At 48.1% G+C, this 13,620-nt stretch overlaps 1 pseudogene; it reads right to left on the reverse strand.

Annotated features, from left to right (window-relative positions):
• Positions 1 to 5,614: 5,614 nt before the first annotated feature.
• Positions 5,615 to 7,022, reverse strand: LOC133047496 (ladinin-1-like; annotated as a pseudogene).
• Positions 7,023 to 13,620: the final 6,598 nt, after the last annotated feature.

Consider the following 13,620-nt stretch of genomic DNA (forward strand, 5'->3'; position numbering starts at 1 on the left):
TCTGCCAAAAAAAAAAGAATAGTATGTCTAACAGCATAAAAGTTAAAATGCCAAATTTCAGGTCTGGTCTGGTAACTTCATTCTACCATGAGAGGCTGATGAAGTTACCCTTTTCCCGTATCTGATGGAACAAGAGAAGGTTTGCAATCAGACCTGGCATCAAAACTCAGCCCCACCACCAACTGACCTACCTTGTGCAGTCACTTCATTTCTGAGCCTTATTTCCACCTGGGTAAACGGAAGGTACTGTTAGTTTCTAGGGCTGGTGTGAGGGCGAAAGGGGGTGAGGAGCTTCCGAGCACCAGCGGAGCTCCTGAAAGTTCCCAGCAGTGGAGACCCAACTTGTTCGTCACTCTCCACTCTGCCTCACACCGTCCCTTTCTGGACACAGAAGTGATCTCAGACACCATGTTTTCTTCCTGTCATATAGACCACATAGCACTAAAAGCTAACTCTGCCACCTCCCTCAGACAGCTTCCTGCTCTCTGAAGCTAGCTCTGGGGGATGTGCCTTCTCCACAATCAGCTGACAAGACTGTGGCTGATCCAAAGTTCCCATTGTCTGACGTCACTCATTGAGGAAAGTGGGCTTGTGCCAGCTAGTCCCCAGATGCCCTCACTGCCTTCCTGGGGCCGCACAGTTAGAATGGGCCCTCGTGGGTCCTTCATAGCGCTGACACTTGGGTGGAGTGAAGGACACTGGAATGTGTGGGTTGGAATGCCACGTTTGTCTTTCTCCTAGAGTCCTGGATTTCTCTCCCAGCGTGGGGAGGACAATAAATTGGCCGCCAGCACAGAAGAAGTTGTGGTGTGGGTCCAAATCCCTTTGGGCAGGAACTGGAGCCCTGTGAAAGCTTTCACTGTGACCAAGGCGCTTGATTTCTCACGAGAAGGTGTAGCCCTGGAAACAAGGCTACACAGACTGTAGAGTCACGAGAACAACTGCATTCTTATGATGAGACTCCTATGTGTTACCTTAGTCTAGGCAGAGGCAGTAAATCATCCTACTGAAATGGAAAAGCAAGTTCATTTTTATTGGCTTTTATGGCCTCTCTATTTCAATGGCAAAAAACCATGAAGAAAAGATGCATATTTAAAGCTCTTAGAACTTTTCAAAAATACTCTGTCATGAGAAAAAAGCAAGTTTTTGTTTACATCAGGTTTATCGAGTTTGTAATTTGTATCCACTACAATTCACTCTTTTTAGGTGTATAGTCTTGTGAGTTCTGACAAAACTATGCAGTTGTATGACCACCACTGCAGTCAGGACGTAGGCTGTGTTTCGTGCCCCTCACTGTTCCCATTTCTCTTTGTGGTCAGTTTCCTCCTCACTTCCCTTCATATTCCCAGTAATCACCATCTGTCCTGTCTCTGTGGTGTTGCCTTTTACAGAATGTCATCCAGATGGAATCATACAGCTGAGTTTATCTTCCTTCAGCATAATACCCTTGGGAGCCATCTGTGTTATTGGGTACATTGGTGGTTAGTTCATTTCTTATTGCTGACTAGTATTCCATTGTATGGATGTACCACCATTTATTCACCTACACTTGTATTTTTTCCAGCTTAGGGCAATTACAGATAAAGCTGCTATAATAATTTGAGTGGACATGTGTTTTCATTTCTCTTGGGTGAATACCCAGGTGTGGAATTGTGGGATCATAGTGACAGTGAAAGTCGCTCAGTCGTGTCTGACTCTTTGCGACCCCATGGACTATACAGTTCATGGAACTCTCCCAGCCAGCATACTGGAGTGGGTAGCCTTTCCCTTCTCCAGGGGATCTTCCCAACCCAGGGATCAAACCCAGATCTGCTGCATTGCAGGTGGATTCTCTACCAGCTGAGCCACCAGGGAAGCCCAAGAATACTGGAGTGGAGAGCCTGTCCCTTCTCCAGCGGATCTTCCTGACCCAGGAATCGAACTGGGGTCTCCCACATCGCAGGTGGGTTGTTTACCAGCTGAGCTATCAGGGAAGTCCGTGGGATCATATGGCAAATATATATATTTAACACTGTAAGAAACTGGAATTGTTTTCTGAAGTGCCAGTACCACTTTGTATCCCCAGTCACTCCACATCCTCACCAGCACTCAGTAGTGTCAGTTGCTTGTTTATTTTAGTTTTAGCCATTCTAAAAGATGTCATTGTGGCTTTAATTTAATTGACATTTGCAGCCCCTGACTGAGCATCATTTCATATGCTTATTTGGCCATCTTAACCTCTTGTTTGGTGAAGTGTGTGTTCATATTTTTTGCCTATTTTTTAATTGGTTTGTTTATTTTCTCATTGTGTTTTGCAAATTCTTTATATAATCTGGATATGAGAATATATAGGTTTTAAGACCTTTAATTTCAGTGACAAAGAAACCATGGAAAAACACATATTTAAAGCTTTTAGAGCATTCTTTATTTACTACTAGTGAAAAAAAATAAAGATCAGAAATTTTCATTTTATTATAAAATCAAGTGTCATGGAATGTAAACCAGTAGCATTTATTCAGAGTAAATATGTCTCCAATAGGACCTCTTTTCACAGCGGGACTCCTGGTTGAAGGGCCCCGAGCTGCCGCTTGCTCTGTGGGCTGCTCTGGCTTCTGGGACGTTGTGGAATGCTGCCGTCTGGCTTCTAGAGAACACGTTCACCCATGAAACTGTGAGTCTTGTGTTTTACTTGTTGGCATACATGTCTTTATGTGGTTAGAAACATGGAATGTTTTCTATCGATGTTTTCTGTTTTCGTTACTTTATGTACTAATAATACTATTGGGCTTCTCAGGTGGCTCAGTGGTAGAGAATCCACCTGCAATGCAGGAGACACCCAAGACGCGGGTTCAATCCTTGGGTTCAATCCCCCTGGAGAAGGAAATGGCAACTCACCCCAGTATTCTTGCCTGGAAAATCCCATGGACAAAGGAGCCTGGTGGGCTCCAATCTGTGGGTTCGCAAAAGAGTCATACATGACTTAGTGACTAAACAACAAAACAACAACAAAAATAATATTATAATAAAGAGGTGCTGGGAGAGGGAAACCATGAAAACAGACTGCAAATGCCACACTTGCCAGTGTCTGGAAACAAGGGGAGCTGGTAGCCTTGAGGTAGATTTTGTGATCACGGGAGTGGTTGTTCAGTCACACGAAGGTAAAGCCAATTGGTGTCTGTTGGCTGGAGATTCGTTATAATGGGGTCCTTCATGCCCTGACAGAATCACTCCATGGTTGCCCTTGGTCTGCAGAGCCGATGTGGGGGGACAGGGCAGGCTGGGCTGCATGGAGGCGCAGCAGCCTCCTGAGACCTTCTGCCCTCAGGAGCTTCAGGAAGGATTGGGGGCATCCATGAGAGGCCCAGTGGGAGAAAGGCGCTGAGGGTTCCCAGTTGGGCTGGTGCTGAAGAGCTGCCACTGACAGGTGGACGCTCCCAAGGCCGGCCGCTTCCACCTCAGCTCTGGGGACAGTGACTGAGCGTGAGCCAGGTAAGTGCAGCGTTATTCCTGGAGGCTCCCCCCCTGCAGCAGCACACAAGTGTCTGCCGTAAATAAATCCGCTGTGCCTGCCTCCGGGGAGGAGCAACAGCAGTGACCACTGCCGGTCCTGTTACAGGAAGACAAGAGCGTGGGTCGGACTCCAGGGGAAGAGAGAGCCTCACCTCCCGTGGGCTGTAAATGACAGGTGGGCAAGTAACTACTAATTGTTGAAAGTGAAAGTGTCAGTTGCTGAGTCGCGTCCAGCTCTTTGTGACTCCATGGACTGTGGCCCGCCAGGCTGCTCTGTCCATGGGGATTCTTCAGGCAAGAATACTGGAGTGGGGCTTCTTCCCCACCCAGGGATTGAACCTGGACCTCCTGTATTGCAGGCAGATTCTTTACCGTCTGAACCACCTGGGAACCGTTTGTTGAAGAACCTGCAAAACTCTTCACATATATGGTATCCCATTTAATCATCACAGCAAACATGTCAAGAGACATTTGTTATCTTTACAGAAGAGAGAATAGGGCCAGTGGGGTTAATGAACTTCACAAGCTCACAAAGCTAGTATGTGGGTTTTGCACCTAAGTCCCAAGGTTTGCATGCCTACCCACTGTTACAGTGACTTTTCGGATGGTGGTCATGACTGTGTCTACTATGTTTTGCTTTCACCAAAGTATCATCAAGTATTCTGTTTTGGGCTATAACAAAGTAGTGTACACTAGAGTTGAACTGATGTGGGTAGAATAAATCAATGATGGAAATTTTTTTTAAAGCCCCAGACCCTCTTAAAATCAAACTTAGAATCTCCCAGATTCAGTAGTGAGCCCTAAAACTTCACATTAGACACTTTATATCCTAAGCATACAATCTGTTGGCCCTCTGTCCCCAAAGAGATTCCATTCTCTGAATTAAGATGATGCTGGTTATCCTTTCTTGGCACCTAGAACAATAGTAGATTCACGTACAATGACAGAAGGATGAGCACGTCCACTCACGGCTGCTCCTGGACACTGGTCTGCACTTGCCTCTGCTGGGTGAAGGCTGCAGGGCTCTAGACTTCTGTCCATGACTGTGTATTCATTAGAGCATTTATGATAAATAATGAAACAGCCTCCATAGTGTGGTTGAGAGATCGTCAAAGCTGAGCAAATACAATCTCAGCAGTTACCTGACACTTCATATCTGGGCATCCATGGATGGTGTGGATGGTGAGCAGGTGTCCGTGGCATGGAGGACATCTTCCAGGAGGGACGATAGTGGCCACTGTTCTCCAGGAGCAGTTCGGTCAGTCACGGGCCCTACCTGCCTAAAAAAGTCTGTCTTCTCAGACAGAACAAGGCAGCTACAACAGAACATCTGGACTAGTGATTTGAAAGACAGAGGACCTGCCCACCTTCCCCACACTGGTTTGCATCGAGTGTTAATGAAAGCTTATTCAACATCAGCATTACAGTTAGGAAATCACAAAATGATTGATTTTTAAGTCAGTTTTATTGAGTCAGTATAATTTAGTACAAGCCATAAAATTCACCTTTTCTAGGATTGCAGTTCTGTGCATTCTAACAAGTGCCTGTGGTTACGGCTTTCCAGGTGGCATTGCTGCTGCTGCTGCCAAGTCACTTCAGTCGTGTCTGACTCTGTGCGACCCCATAGACGGCAGCCCACCAGGCTCCGCGGTCCCTGGGATTCTCCAGGCAAGAATGCTGGAGTGGGTTGCCATTTCCTTGTCCAGTGCATGAAAGAGAAAAGTGGGGCAGGCATCTGGTGAGTGAGGACTAGTTCGGGGTCATTGTAGGGGGTGGGGGAGTTAATGGGGCTGCCGAGACGTGGGTTTGAGCCGGTGGGTTAGGGTACGAAGTAAAAGAAGTATCCGTGGAGTTTTGCAAGCCTGGTCCAGGGGAGGGGGCACAGGACACCTTGGCCAGGGCAGCAGGTGGGGCGTGAAGGGCAGCGAGGCAGGGCCCGGGAGGGGTCAGTGCGGCTCCTCCAGCCTGGTAGGCGGCACAGGGACGGTGGGGGCCAGCCTGAGAGAGGTGCACGGAGACACCGGTGCGACCCGCCGGCCCCGGAGGAGGAGGAAGAGGAGTCCGCGTGGACAGGGTGGCGAGGCTGCGTGCAGATGCGCAGTGCCCACAGCCGGACAAGGCACGGGGCACGCCTGCCCCAGAGGGGTGGGGAGGATGCCGGCCAGCGTCCTCCGGGTCCAGGGCGGAAAGCGGGTGGGAAAGGCGACTGGTCCGGCTGCTGGCCTGAGACTGGCTCCTCACACCTCGGCACCCAGCAGGGGCTCCTGGTTCTGCCGGCCCTGCTGTGCTGACTCCTGGGTCCTGCGGATCCACAGGTTGAGCTGCGACGTCACCACCCTTGAGAGCTGCAAGTTCTTCTTGCGGCTGGAGGCTGGGCCCTCTCGGCTCTGGCCCACCAGCTCTTTCTCGAAGAGGTGGCGCTTGCTGGTGACATCCACGGGAGCCACGAGGAACTCAGCGCGGGGGGCTTGCACACTTGACGGACTCTGATTTCCATATGGCCGAGTGGTATCGCTCCAGCTTCGGGCCTAATTTGACCGAGCTGGCTGGGAGCCTCACGCTGGCACTGCAGGTTAAGGCCACCTCTGAGCTGTCTCTCCAGGGTCTCATCCGGAAGGAGGTGGTGCAGGGGCTGGAGCGCTGCAGGGCGCTGCTGAAGGTGGGCGAGGCCCGTGTTGGCGAGGGGACCTTGGCCTCAGCATCCGTGCTGGGGGTCCTCCCCTGCAGAGTGACGGGCGGGAGGCCGCCATCCCGGGGCAGAGGCCCCGCCGAGGACTCGGGCTCCTTCACAGGTCCAGGGCCCCGCTCCGCCCCCCCGCCCCGGGGCTGGACGGGCGCTCCGCTGAGGCTGGGTGCTCCTGGGCCTGGGGCCACGCTGGGGTCATGGCCCTTCCTGGGGCCGGCTGCATCTCGGGGGCCGGGGTCTCCTTGAAGACGGTGGCTTTCTCAGACACCATTCTCTTCTCCGAGATGCTGGCTTTGTCTGGAACCGCCCTCTTTCCTGAGACGGCTCTCTCCAGCACAGCGATCTTCTGGGACACGGAGCATTTACTGGGGCTGGGGGTCTCAGGGTCCAGGCTCGCTTCAGGCTCAAGTGTCTTCGCAGCAGACGGCTTCTCGGAGCCAGCAGGCGCCCTGCCCGCCAGGCCCGCCTCCTCCGTGGAGCCGCGCTCTGGGCTCAGTCTCCGGCCGGACGGCGACTGCACCTGCTCCTCGGGCGCGGGGGGCGGCTGCCTGGCCTCCGGCGGCTCCGGGAAGGGGGCCTCCCGGCGCCTCTGCCTCCTCTCCTGCCGCATCCTCAGGACAGCCCAGACATCCTCCTCATCTCTGGGGTCTGGGGCCGGTGGCCGGGGCCCCTCTGCTTCCTCCACGCTCAGCAGTCTCTCGGGGGCTGGCAGGTCCTCGTCGTCCGTGGCGAAGCTCAGGTTCCGGTGTCGCCGCCGGCGTTCTCGCTCCTGTTCCTCCTGGTCCTCCAAGGTCCACTGCCGGGCCAGGCTAGACAGAGCGGCCCAGATCTTCCTGCTGACCGACATGCCGCCGGACCGCCGCGCGTCCAGTCCGCTCCACCCCAGGACGTATCCGTGGCCGTTTTGCGAGCCTGGCCTGGGCTGCTGCAGGCATTTGGCCAGCCTGTATTTACTGAGCTCCACCTACCTGCCAGACACTTCGGGACACTGGTTTACGAGAGACTGTGGCTTTGTGCTCAAGTAGTTGACAGCTTAGTGGAGGAACCCGACCGTAAACAAGTTTACAAGCAAACACGGTTATCTAAGATGGTAGTGAGTGCTTTAAAGAAAATCAAGCAGAACAAAGTGATGGAACAAAGCGAGGGGCAAATCTTATGAAGAGCTGCTGAAGAGTGTTAGGAGCAGAAGGAATAGCAACTGCAAAGGCCTTGTGGAAACATAAGCTGGCTTAAGAAGGCAAAGGGCCACTGTGAGTGGAGCGAAAAGAGGAAGATGAGACCAGGAACTTAAACTGGCCAGATTTTGTAGGGTCTGTGAGCCAAGATGAGAGTTTTGACTTTTATTTGAAAAGCAATGGAAAGGCATTTGAAGGCTTCTGTGCTGAAGAGTAACATGCTGTTCTTTATGACTTTAGATTACCCCTGACCCCTCATCAGAAAGATGTACCTCTTCAGTTGCTCTTGGGCAATGAGAATGCGTGAAACCCAAACTGATAGCCAGAAAAACGTTAGAGACACCCTCGTTGTACAGATGTACAGGTGTGAAAAATTAAGTCCCAGAGAGGTGAAGGCACCTGGCCTTTTAAGAACCCTCACTGTCCCTTCCTAAAACCCTTCAGATGGTTTATTTGCTTTAATGGTGGTCCTCTAAATTTAGGGGCATCAGTATCACCTGGGAACATGTTAAAAATGTGTATTCCCCCCAAACTAAAAACACTATAAGTATAAAATAGGTATTTTATTCTGATCTTCTATTGTAATGGAAAGTGCATAGAATTTGGAGTTTAAGAATAGAAATTTGGTAAACCGCTTAACGTATCTTTAAAATACTGTTGATAATAATTGTAGTGAAAAGTGTTCCAATTTTTTGGTCTCAAGAATCTCTTGAGACTTTTAAAACTTTTTGAGACTATCAAGAGGTTTTGTTTGTGTGGCTTGTATCTATCATTATGCCATTTTAGATGTCAAAACAATTTTCAAAAAGTTATTTATTTAAAATAATTAAATTGATTACATGTTAACATAAAAAGCATGTCTATGAAGAATAGTTTGCCCGCAAAAAAATTTTTTGAGAAAAATGGCAAAAAAAGAAAAGTGAAAGTGAAGTCGCCCAGTCGTGTCCGACTCTTCGAGACCCCCTGGACTGCAGCCCACCAGGCTCCTCCGTCCATGGGGTTTTCCAGGCAAGAGCACTGGAGTGGGGTGCCATTGCCTTCTCCGCAGGTGGCGCTTGTAGTATACTAAAGAACCTGACTGCTAATGCGTTGAGATGTGTGTTTGATCCCTGGATGGGGAAGATCCCCTGGAAGAGGCCGTGGCAAGCCACTCCAGGGATTGCCTGGGAAATCCCATGGACAGAGGACCCTGGCAGGCTATGGTCCATGGGGTTTCAAAGGGTCAGACAGGACTGAAGCAATTTAGCATACAACACATGTAGTTGTGTAGCTCCACCATAATGAAGACCGAGCATTTCCATCTTTGCAGAATTCCCTGTTGGTCCTTCACAGTGAATCACGCCACTCCCCTTTCAGCAGCCCCTGGCCCCACAGACCCTAGAGCGGTGCCTTTTCCACAGTGAATGGAGTCCAGTGTGTGGCTACTGGAGTCTGGCCTCTTTCACTTAGCAAGGTGCCCCTTTCTGCTTGTGTCAATGGTTTGTTCCTTTTTATTGCTGAGTAATATTCTTTTGAATATTTTGAGTTGACTCACTGGAAAAGACTGATGCTGGGAGGGATTGGGGGCAGGAGGAGAAGGGGACGACAGAGGATGAGATGGCTGGATGGCATCACCGACTCAATGGACATGCGTTTGAGTAAACTCCGGGAGTTGGTGATGGACAGGGAGGCCTGGCGTGCTGCGATTCATGGGGTCGCGAAGAGTCAGACACGACTGAGCGACTGAACTGAACTGAATATTCTTCTGCATGAATATAGTTTGCTCATCCATTTACCAGTTGAGTGACATTTGGGGTATTTACAGTTTGGGGTAATTATGAATAAAACTGCTGTAAATCTTCACATACACGTTTTTGTGGGGACACAGTTTTCATTTCTCTTGAGTAAATACCCAGGAGTGGGGTTGCTGGACTGTCTGATAAGTGTATGTTTGCAATACAGCAAAGTATGAGAGCCAATTGCCTCCATCTTCCTCACCAGCACTTGACATTGTCCACAAACTGACTCCAAATGCAGTTGGGCAGCTTGTTTTGTTTCCTAAAAGCAAGGCTTCTGTGAGCTTTAGATCTATCCAAAGAAGTTAATAATGAGATAAATTCTTCTGGGTAATTGCACTCTTAAATTATGGCTTTTTCCCTCTTATTATGTAATTAAAACTTTACAGCCAACATCTTCAATACTGAAGCAGTAAGTAGGCTAGCAATTGATCCTGTGCTCAAGGGGTATTTTTAAACATACAAATGAGGTTATATTTTCATTAAAAGGAAACTTTCAACTTCCTTAATGTTGTTTTGAAAAGAATGTGAAGATTCCTGGGCTCTGGGGAAAACCGAAACCAAAATTAGAACAATGGTAACCTTGGACTGCTCTCATTTCTCTTGTAGGAAATGGTTGATTTTTAAAGTTAGCTCTCTATAGGATGCATATGGATTGTCTGCTTCCAGAATTCTGCACAACCAGCTTAGAATACATCCTGAGTTTGCCCTCATCTACTGCAGGTCCACACTGCCAGCTCCAGCACCCTGTATCATCAGGGTGACCTCTCCCTTGGCCCCCAGTCTGGCTCCACACTGCATGGCCTGTAGCTCACACCCACTTCTCCCACCTCCACCCCAAGCAGAGGAAGGCACTTGGAACCATCTTTGCTCTATCTAGAATCCAGGCTCCTCCACTTCCCCCAGAAGCAATTTGCAGGTTGGTGAAGACAGATTTTTACACTATCACAGAAGTCCTTTTATCTTGAGCCACTCTTTTCAGGGGGCTTCCCAGGTGGCACTAGTGGTAAAAACCCGCCTGCCAATGCAGGAGACAAGAGACGTGGATTCAATCCCTGGGTCAGGAGGATCCCCTGCAGGAGAGCATGGCAACCCACTCCAGTATTCTTGTCTGGAGATTCCCACGGACAGAGGAGCCTGGCTGGCATAGGGTCGCAGAGTCGGACACGACTGAAGTGACTTAGCACACACGCACCCTTTTTCAGTACGGGTGTTTGTTTTACTTTGCACAAAGGGGCAATCAATGTATTTTTCCCAAAGCAAAAGAATCATCTGCCCCCAAAGATGACTTCTGGCCCCCAGCTGGAAGTCAGCACAATGGAGAACCACTGAAGCTTTGGAGTTTGGGGGTCACTTTCCTCCCCTAGTGTATCAGGGACAAGAGAACCCATTTTAGATGGAGACCTGAGTCTTTGACTCAGGTATCACTGGAAGAAAGATGTTTCCCATATAGCTGGGCCAGCGGGGTGTTGTAGGTTGAATTGTGTCTCCCCCTCCCCCCCCCAAAAAAAATGGAAGTTCTAACCCCTGAAACCTGTAATGTGATCTTATTTGAGGAGTGCGAGGTTCCTGCCTCCTGCCTTAACTGCTGTGGACGGCATTGCTCCCAAGAATTTAGAATCCCGCACAGGACTACACAGATCCCTCTGCATAATCAACCCCTGGGTAGCTCTGTCCTGGTCTTAACTTATCCCCACCTCCTTTTTAAGACTCTTTTTTTAAAAACTATGGATTTATTTATTTTTTAGCTGCACTGGGTCTGTATTGCCGCACATGGACTTTCTCTGGTTGCAGCGCCTGGGTCTCTCTCACTGCGGTGGCCCCTCTTGTTGGGAGCACGGGCTCTGGAACACAGGCTCAGCAGTTAGGGTGCACGGGCTGAGTTGTTCCACCACATGTGGAATCTTCCCAGACCAGGGATTGAACCCGTGTCTCCTGCATTGGCAGGTGGATTCTTATCCACTGTGCCACCAGGAAAGTCCATCTTTACGTATCCTTGGTGTGTAACCCATGCATGTGAACTCACCTCCACTCCATAGGCTTGTCATCAGCCACGGACAGCCTGCACCCCCTCCAGACCCGCCAGTGCCTCCCAAATAAATCACTCCCCAAATGCGGCCTCAGAGTTCTGGACCTCTCAGGATTTGAAATAGTTTTACCTCAGAAAGTCTTAGTTGGTTGTTGTCTCAGCAGATGTTATATAAATATTTGATTATTAAAGATATTCTCAATTTGCATAAATGTTTATACCATGTTAAAGATGAGAAGGGAAGTGCTATAGTTACTGCAAACTAATTTTACTAATTACACAGAGCACGACATGATCAGTGGTTTCAAACGAGTGGAGAGAGAGAATGCCCTGGCGGCCCAGTGGTTCAGACTCCGAGATTTCCTTAGATTCCAGATTCCCGTAGGTCAGAGAAGTAAGGTCCCACAAACTATGCAGGTGGCTAAAAATAAATAAATAAAGAGCAGAGAGAGGCCCTGAGTCCTGAGGATTCAGTGCTGAGTGCTGAGAAGTCGGGGTGCGCCAGGCACCAAACACGGGGTGTGTAAGGTGGGGAGCAGCCAGCACCCTCATCAATGAACTCAGGACCGGCGGTGTGGCTGAGATGCCCCTGGTCCCAGCTCCAGGCCTGGCCCCTCAGCACAGCCTCCTGCCCATCGCACAGGGGTCCCTGCACCCAGCTAGATGGCTGGGCCCACGGCCCCCAGATCCTGCACTGGCCTCAGCTCAGAGGAGGTCATTTTCCAGAAGCTGTTAGCTCTTTCCATATATTGCATTTCAGTTGTTGTTTTTCAATTGCTTATTCATGTCCAATTCTTTGTGAGCCCATGGACTGCAGCATGCCAGGCTTCCCTGTCCTTCACCATCTCCCAGAATTTGCTCAGACTCATGTCCATTGAGTCGGTGATGCCATCCAACCATCTCTTCTGTCATCCCCTTCTCCTCCTGCCTTCAATCTTTCACAGTATCAGGGTCTTTTCCAATGAGTCAGTTCTTCGAATCAGGTGGCCAAAGTATTGGAGCTTCAGTATCAGTCCTTCCAATGAACATTCAGGATTGATTTCCTTCAGGATGGACTGGTTGTATCTCCTTGCAGTCCAAGGGACTCTCAAGAGTCTTCTCCAAAACCACAGTTCAAAAGCATCAATTCTTCCACGCTCAGCCTTCTTTATGGTGTAACTTTCACATCCATGGCTTTTACTATCCAGACCTTTGTCAACAAAGTGATGTCTCTGCTTTTTAATATGCTGTCTAGGTTTGTCATAGCTTTTTTTCAAGGATCAAACATCTTTTAATTTCACTGCTGCAGTCTCTGTCCCCAGTGATTTTGGAGCCCAAGAAAATAAATTCTGTCACTGTTTCAATTTGAGTATTATGTCTCACATTCTTTTTATTCTCTTTATTTTAGACTTAAAAAAAATAATGCCATTGATTTGTTGGAAAAATGGATCATTTATCCTGTAGAATGCTGCACATGCTGGCTTTAACTGATTCCTTGCACAGGCTGTCATTTAACTAGTTCTTCCTACTGTTTCTTCTGTAAAATAATGTTTATATCAAGACTCACAATTAGATTCAGGTTTAATTATTTTAGGCAAAAAGCTTCCTGGGTGGTGGCATGTCCTACTTTTTCATCTTGTCATGAGGTCCATTTGTCTGACAGTCTCACATTTCCAATGCCTGTGTCCTAGATGGAGCATCGGATTCAACTGGTCTGATGACCACTCCATTAGAAAGTTCTAGTTTTATTTCTGTTTTATGGGAATGTTTTATTATCTTTTCATTATAGTCAGCAACCAATATTTCAAAGGAGGTAAATACCTCAAAGAAAAAGTAATCTGCATTTTGCTTTTCACAACTCTTAAGTACTCTGTGATCTTTTTACTGTTTTTTAATTGAAGTACAGTTGATGTACAATATTGTATGTTATAGGTATACAGTATAATGACTCATAATTTTTAAAGATGATACTCCATTTATAGTTTTTGTAAAATATTGGCTGTATTCCTCATGCTGTAAACTATATCCTTGTGGCTTATTTTATCCCTACTGGTTTGTACCTCTTACTCCCCTCCCCCGAGATTGCCCCTCCCTCCCCCCCCATTGTTGTTCTCTGTATCTGTGAGTCTCCTTCTTTTTTGTTAGATTCAGTAGTTTGTTGCATTTTTTTAGATTCCATATATAAGTGATATAACAGTATCTGTATTTTTCTGACATTTCATTTTCATCCATGTTGTTGCAAATGGAAAGAGTCCATTCTTTTTTATGGCTAAATAGTATTCCATTGTATGTATATACACCACATCTTCTTTCTCTATTCATCTGTTAACAGACACTTAAATTGCTTCCCTGTTTTGGCAATTGTAAATAAGGCTGCTATGAACATGGGTACATGTACCTTTGCAAATTAGGGTCTTTGTTTTTAGAAAGTTTTTATCTTCATGAAGTTCTTTCCTAAGAGTGTCATCTCCTCCTGCCCCCAAAGTT

This window comes from Dama dama, chromosome 27 (genome assembly GCF_033118175.1).
Source record: "Dama dama isolate Ldn47 chromosome 27, ASM3311817v1, whole genome shotgun sequence".
Classification (NCBI taxonomy): Eukaryota; Metazoa; Chordata; class Mammalia; order Artiodactyla; family Cervidae; genus Dama; species Dama dama.